This window comes from Sycon ciliatum, chromosome 13 (genome assembly GCF_964019385.1).
Source record: "Sycon ciliatum chromosome 13, ocSycCili1.1, whole genome shotgun sequence".
Lineage (NCBI taxonomy): Eukaryota > Metazoa > Porifera > Calcarea > Leucosolenida > Sycettidae > Sycon > Sycon ciliatum.
The window spans coordinates 8,214,922-8,222,567 of record NC_088655.1 but is presented as its reverse complement, the minus strand read 5'-3'; the positions used below and the strand labels follow the sequence as shown (position 1 = coordinate 8,222,567).

The 7,646-nt window shown below is 44.9% G+C and overlaps 1 protein-coding gene across 1 annotated transcript in view; it reads left to right on the top strand.

Moving 5' to 3' along the window:
* The first annotated feature begins 381 nt into the window (after positions 1-381).
* LOC135829140 (serine/threonine-protein phosphatase 6 regulatory ankyrin repeat subunit B-like) overlaps positions 382-7,646 on the top strand; it is an 88,537-nt gene continuing 81,272 nt past the window's right edge. Inside the window, exon 1 of the mRNA XM_065341546.1 lies at positions 382-657. The gene's annotated coding sequence lies outside the window, so the exon portion shown is untranslated. The remainder of the gene's footprint in view (positions 658-7,646) is intronic.

Genomic DNA, 7,646 nt, shown 5'->3' with positions numbered 1-7,646 from the left:
CAGGCGACATCGCTCACTAGCACTGTTGCATGTGATGACACTTGAACAGCTAGTCCGCCTTTGCTCTGGCGACACAGACTGTCGGCTTCATTTCGGAGTTGGTGTGGGAGCATCAGCAGAAAGATCGGCCCGCAATGATTATGTAGACCTACATATGGATGTACACGAGTAGCACTGTACTTTTGTAGTGTGGAGCAGGCAGTAGAATCTGATGTCATGTTCTACAGTCATGTACATAATCTACGCGTAAATCTACAACTTTTGCCAGATCAGACAGATGAATGAAGCCACAGAGCTCTGGCCGCTGGAGCGTGCAGCGAACGTGTAGAGAGGATCTTGGACTGCTGCACCGTCCGTGCGTCAGTTGAATGCGGAATCGTTTTTTTCTTGCTCGTTGCCGTCTGTAGCTGTTCTGGGCGGATGCGTGTTCTGCTTGCGGCCCTTCATATTGTTATTTTCTGGGAGTTCGAGTGACGCTCTGTCGCAATCTGGTTGCGGAAGTGAAGCGCTTTCGTTCGTTACCTGCCCATCGGCAGGTGGCGTTTAGATTTGTGGGACTACCAATCGTCCGGGTCAACGTTACCAGAATAGCAGACGCCGGACAGGAACCACCCGGCCGTTATCGGGAGCAGGTGCTTCTCCCTGGCTTGAAGTCAGGTAAGCATCTCCCATTCAGTCCCCAAGATTTCACTGAGGGCCTGCGCTGAGTTCTAGCAGTACAGCAGCCCTAACCCGTAACGATTTATTGGAAAGGTTTCTGCTGATGTACAGTACTCCGTGTCGTGTGCTCACATTTGTCCGCATGGTGTTGTATTGTTCGTAGTAAAGCGCAGCAACGGCAATTCAAACGCGAAGGTATTTCTGCTGCTGCAATATCCACTCACTCTCAATCCGTGTGTTTTACAAGCAGATAAAATTAGTCGATGAATAATTCCGTCAAATTCCAAAGAAAGGACTCCTTCCAATCGGAAACGGTGACGTGACCATTGACCAGAAAAACAAAATAGTCAATACATGTACAGTCGACTGTCACTTATCCGACAACTTCGGAAATCAGGCATGTTGGATAACTGAGTATGTTGGATAACTGATACCATTTTTTATGTGCATATAATTATGGCTGGATTTCACTGATTTATGTACACAATACCCAAATATAATTATTCATGCATATTCCATGTACACATACATGTACATATTAGCATACTTGACCACATATACTTCAAGTAAATGCATATTACACCGTATAATATACAAAACAAAAAACAAAAGTTATTTTAATGCAATGAATATAACTAAATGCGCACTCATATCACAACCATGGGGACGAATCATTAGTTATATTCATTGTATTATTAAGATTATTGTCTCCACGTCGCCTTTTTACAAAGTTTTTTTTATTTTTTTTTGAATTTTCCTATTGAGAGTCATAAAATTACCACTCCCGGGCTTGTCGGATAACCGACGTGCTCGGATAACTGGCGACCAAATGAGTGACATTCGACTGTACATGGTTATGGCTCATGAGTAGGGGTGCACGGATTATTCCCGGAATAATTTGGGAATACTATCGTCGAGAAAATGTTGGGAATTTTAGGGGAATTCTATCGATCTTTTGCCAGATCCATTGACCTTCAGAAGAGTTTTTGGGGAATTCTGTCAATTTTGACCTGCAGAGAACAAGTGCGCATCCATGGACGCACCTGCATGTACATGCAGCAATCCCCGGACACGACATACTGTAAAAGCCATAATTTTATATTATATATATCGAAGTACTAACTCTAACGAGTTAACGAGAAGAAATCTGTCGTTAAAATAGAAATAATTATACAGAAATCGATACATATACTGTCCTGATGAGCGTTGAGAATGATTGAAAATCGTTACCTTTGGTACACGTAAACTAGTCAATTTTTGGAAATCGTTATATAAGCGCCTCGTTAGAATAATGGCTTTTACAGTAGTAGCTGTGTACAGTCAGATGTAGATCTAGTACATGTAGTGTAGATCCTGCATGCAGTGATCACGTGCCTGACCGTCCATTTTGCATACTAAAGAGCGTGCGCAAGGCACGGTTCGTGCTGGGGTTCTTTTTTTGGGGGGAATTCTGGAGAATTTTTTCGATGTTTTGGGAGAATACTTTCGAAGTTCTGCGGGAAATACCCGAAACCGTGTCGGTTGCGTGCGAGCATAATCCGCGCACCCCTAATCATGAGTGCACAATTAGTTGTATTCCCGTAGCTATGCAAAAGACGTTACTTCAGTAACGTCTGGCGCTAGCCAGGGTCCACACAGCTTTAATTTGGTGTTTGTTTGTGTGTTTGTGTGTTTGTGTCACGCCTGGCGCTATCCCTTATCTGTCCCGTACCGTACCGTACCATCAAACACAGCTGGCCACATACAGCTGGCCGCACTATTCAAATAGGGCTTTCAAACGCAAGATCATAACGTGAAGCAACTTGGAAGAATGAGTATGAATGCGAAGTGTATGGGGGAATAAATGTAGGGCGATAGTGCGAGTTCGAATCCCAGGTAATGCCTTAAAAAAAAAAAGAATCGAAAAATTTATACCATGAGCCAGAGCGCGCTGAAACATGACCACAGCTCTTTTTGAAAAAGTCGAGATAATCGCTATTTGAATTCCGCGGCAAAAAAACGAAGTGCAGTGCAACGCGAGTCGCTGTTGTTGTTCTCCTCGGTCGATAAGACTGTTCCGGATGCATTTCTTTGTTGCAAGTAAGTTTATTTGTTTGAGTTTGTATTTCATGTTGCGCTGAGTCGCCTAAAACTGATCGTCATCGATGTATCGATGGAAGAGCCTAGTAGTAGTAATGTACTGTGGAGCGGAAGAAGACAACATCCTCGCACTCTATGCGCAAGATAAAATATTTGAGGATTCGGGTCAGAAACAGAAAGAAGACGATGGTGGCTACAGCGACGAGTCATTAATTTTGAGGGCGACACTTTCATCGAGCGTAAAAGAATTGATGGTGGTAGTCTCACGATCTGCAGTGACGAGGAATTCTACTCTGATGACAACCTGGCAAGCGATTGGCATCGACACTGACTTGGGAGCTGAGTCGGCCGATCATTTGGCCAGAATGGACATCCGAGACAATGCCAGTGTTGGTTGCAAGTGGAAAAACAATCAATGGACTTTGCTGCTTCTTCAACTTGCTCAAGTCGATAATTTGAACACCCTTATGCGGAACATTGCTAGCACGAGCAGTAGGCAGCGAAAGCAGTACTCTCTGGTGAGCGAAGAAAACCGTGTGCAGATGGGCTTTGGTATGGGGAATATGAGTGCGACGTCGAGTATGTCGAGGAAGACTCTGTGCAGCAGTGTATACTGTATATCTGAAACTACAGGTGGAGTGTGATGGAGAGGACGTGGAGTGCCAACTTTTTCGGCCATCTACAGATGTTGACCGTGTTTTCGCTGCCGGTTCTCCAGTGGTGCTCCGAACAGGAGGTATTTCGGACACCCAGCTCAGCTGCCTATAGAAATTTTGGATGTGGCCGAGTACCTGTCAGCTCATGCTATAAGACCCTGGACAGAGGAACTGACGGGGAAAGGATGAACCAAGGGATAATATATCAACTGTGTGCAAAAATGACAATCCCATTGCTGTACGTAGAAATTCACCATTTCAACAGTGCCCTATATAATAGCATTGTAGCAACACTTAGACATGTCCGGTCAATCAAAAACTTTCAGACACTGAACATTAGGTGTGTTTCATCATTATAGAACAAAAACTGAAAATCAAATTTTTGGTCTGTGGTCATATTTTAGCGTGCTCTGGCTCACATCCCTATGCCTTTTTTGCCGTCATCAAGGCGGTAGATGGTACCCTCGACCGTACCTGTCCCGTACCTGTTCCGTACCGTACCGTACAATCAACGACGGCTGGCCACAATGCATATTCAAATAGGGCTTCAGTGTCTGCTCTAGGATTGCAGGACAGCCGGGTACACGTGTACCTGGCGCAACCATTTCAACCGGGTTGGAGCCGGGTACACATATACCTGGTGCTGTCTCACCAGCCGAGTCACATGCTTTAACTGGTTGGTGGGTTTATTTTAATTCGCACAATAAATGGGAACTAGGCCAATGATATGTAAAGGCGAATGGATAAGCCGCATTTAGAAAAGAGAGGACAGGAATTAGAAAATTATGGAAGAAGAAGTATCTGACACATACAGGCCATAATTATAGTCAGTCCTTTCAAAGTTCGAAAGTGTAAAGTACCAACCGGGTCATAGATGACCCTTCACTATATTTTCAACCGGGTCCAAGCGCCGCCCAACCGGGTGGATTACCCGGCTCACCAGGCGCTGGAGCAGACACTGGGTTTTCAAATACAAGATCATAACGTGAAGCAACTTGGAAGAATTAGTATGTATACGAAGTGTATCGGGGGATGCATGCAGGGCGATAGGGCGAGTTCGAATCCCTGGTTATGCCTAAAAACAAAAAGTAGAAATTTATAAGATTTTAGAACATCCCTATGTTTTTTTTGTCTAGGTCATCAAGGCAAAAAAGCATAGCGTAGGGCCCTGAGCTTCCAAGCTCTCTCGTTCATTACCATTTTACGACTATTTTCTCCTCGTATGTTATTGAAATACTTTGATCGATCTCTTCGTCTTTTTAGGGGAAATCCCTGGTCGATCCCTGGTCGATGCATGGCTGGCGGTATCCGGCACAGCATCATGCATCGACCAGGCCCCAGGCGCGAACTGAAGGTGGTAGTGGTGAGAAGGAGAGCTCTGTGCCAGAACTTTGCAGCCTAGAGAGTGTGTGTGGGCAGGTGTGTGTTTACCGCCATATTGCCAGGTGTGTCTTTACAACCATATTTATCAACCATAAGTACAGCTGCAGTGGTGTCTTCAATTTCATTCTCCCGAGTCAAGCTCCGTATGAAGACATCCAAGAAGAAGATTGCCTGATGAGTCCAGCCGGGACGAAGCGTACGTCGCAATCGAGCTATGTCGTTGCTGTGTCATCTTCTATGTGCCATGCGCTAATTGATGTACCAGCCTGCTATGCCGGATACCGCCAGCCATGCATGGACCAGGCGCCAGGCGCGAGCTGATGGTGGTGGTGGTGAGAAGGAGAGCTGTGCCAGAACTTTGCAGCCTAGAGAGCGTGTGTGGGCAGGTGTGTGTTTACCGCCACATTGCCAGGTGTGTCTTTACCACCATATTTATCAACAATACGATACAACACAATAATACAATAATATCCTTGCCTTAATAGTGTTCTTGTGCTTAACTGTTGCTGACGGCCGAATGCATGGTTGCGTGTGGAGCCCATTATATATCTTTACAGTCTCCTATGTTACACATCCTTTCCGACGGCAAAAGAGGCTACGGATTTAGTTATTCTTCACGTTGTCAGCAATGACTACTGGTCTTCAGCAACTTGGGTCTCCTGTAGTACGCATCCTGTCTATGCTTTCATAATGCTAACATAATGCTGGGGATAGCACTCGCTACTGATGTTCAGAAACTTGGCCTGACTATCACTCACAATAAGACTGTTGTAATGTTCATCGTTCCAAAGCGGTCGCTGGTTTCTCCCACAATTTCATCGTACTGTTGTAGGACATGCTATATGACATCCTTATACCGTACAACACCGTATTGATGTCTGGCGCTGGCGCCTTCATCTCTGGTGCGGGTGTAGTCTAGTGACTCCGTACATGCGTTATAATACACCAATCCCTTTGTCTGGGTTCGTGAAAAGGACCACGCGTGCAAGTCAGCTCGCGTGAAGTCCATGGTTTTGTATTTAGTTGGTATGTGGCAGCTTATGGGACAGAGAGACGTTTGCCCCCAGAACTTGTGCATATAAATAGTGTTTTACATCGACCATGACGGCTCGATTTGAATTGGAGAACGGCTGCTCCGATTCGAACTCTGAAACCAGAAACATATTAATGGCTACAATTCCCATCCATACCACAATGAACTGATCGGCTACATCATTGTATTGCAAAAGTTTCCATCTGTTCGAATACCATTCATGATCCGTGGTTGGCAATCACCCACTCTCGTAACATTGGCCGTTGTTTCCGCCGAGTCTTGAGATGTTGTAATAAATAATAATAATAATAATAATAATAATAATAATGATGAGCTAGGCAAAAAAGCATAGCGCAGAGCCATGAGCGAAAGAAATAGACTTTCTCTTTGCATCCGAGGGTAATACGACACCCTCTACCACCTTGATGACCTAGGCAAAAAAGCATAGGGATATTAAAAAATTTCATTTCTCCTATTTCTTTTTTAAAGACATAACCTAGGATTCGAACCCGCACTATCGCCCTGCATGCATTCCCCTTATACGCCTCGCATACATACTCATTCTTCTAAGTTGCTTACCGTTATGATCTTGCATTTGCAAACCCTGTTTCAATGTTGTGGCCAGCTGTCTTCGATGTTACGGTGCGGGACAGGTACGGGATAGAGCCAATACAAACAAACAAACACACACCTTGATGGTACGGTACGGGACAGGTGAGGGATAGCGCCAGGCATGCCGACGGCGCAAACAAAAAAAACACACACCTTGATAGTACGGTACGGGACAGGTACGGGATAGCACCAGGCATGCCGATGGCACCAACAAACAAACACACACGGAGTTAAAGCTGTGTGGACCCTGGCTAGCCCCAGACGTTACTTCATGGCAACAATGCTTTGAAATGAAAGATCATAACGTGAAGCAACTTGGAAGAATGAGTATGTATGCGAAGTGTATCGGGGAATGCATGCAGGGCGATAGTGCGTGTTCGAATCCTAGGTTATGTCTTGAAAATACAATAGGAGAAATGAAAAATTTATAACATCCCTATGCCTTTTTTGCCTAGAACATCAAGGTGGCAGACGGTGTAGTAATACCCTCGACTGCAAAGAGAAAGTTTGATGCAGCCAATCAATGGAAAAAAACCATTTACATCAGTTCTAATAATATGCATGGTGAGCTAACCAAAAAAGCATAGCGTAGGGCCCTGAGCTTCCAAGCTCTCTCGATGAATATGTAAAAGTGTGTAGAGGTGTTGGTAGTTGTCAATGTGTGGGTATGGCTATACATGGTAGTTAGCAATGTGTGGGTGTGGCTATACATGGTAGTTAGCAATGTGTGGGTGTGGCTATACATGGTAGTTGGTAATGTGTGGGTGTGGCTATACATGGTAGTTAGCAATGTGTGGGTGTGGCTATACATGGTAGTTGGTAATGTGTGGGTGTGGCTATACATGGTAGTTGGTAATGTGTGGGTGTGGCTATACATGGTAGTTGGTAATGTGTGGGTGTGGCTATACATGGTAGTTGGCAATGTGTGGGTGTGGCTATACATGGTAGTTGGTAATGTGTGGGTGTGGCTATACATGGTAGTTGGTAATGTGTGGGTGTGGCTATGCATGGTAGTTGGCAATGTGTGGGTGTGGCTATACATGGTAGTTGGTAATGTGTGGGTGTGGCTATACATGGTAGTTGGTAATGTGTGGGTGTGGCTATACATGGTAGTTGGTAATGTGTGGGTGTGGCTATACATGGTAGTTGGTAATGTGTGGGTGTGGCTATACATGGTAGTTGGTAATGTGTGGGTGTGGCTATACATGGTAGTTCGTAATGTG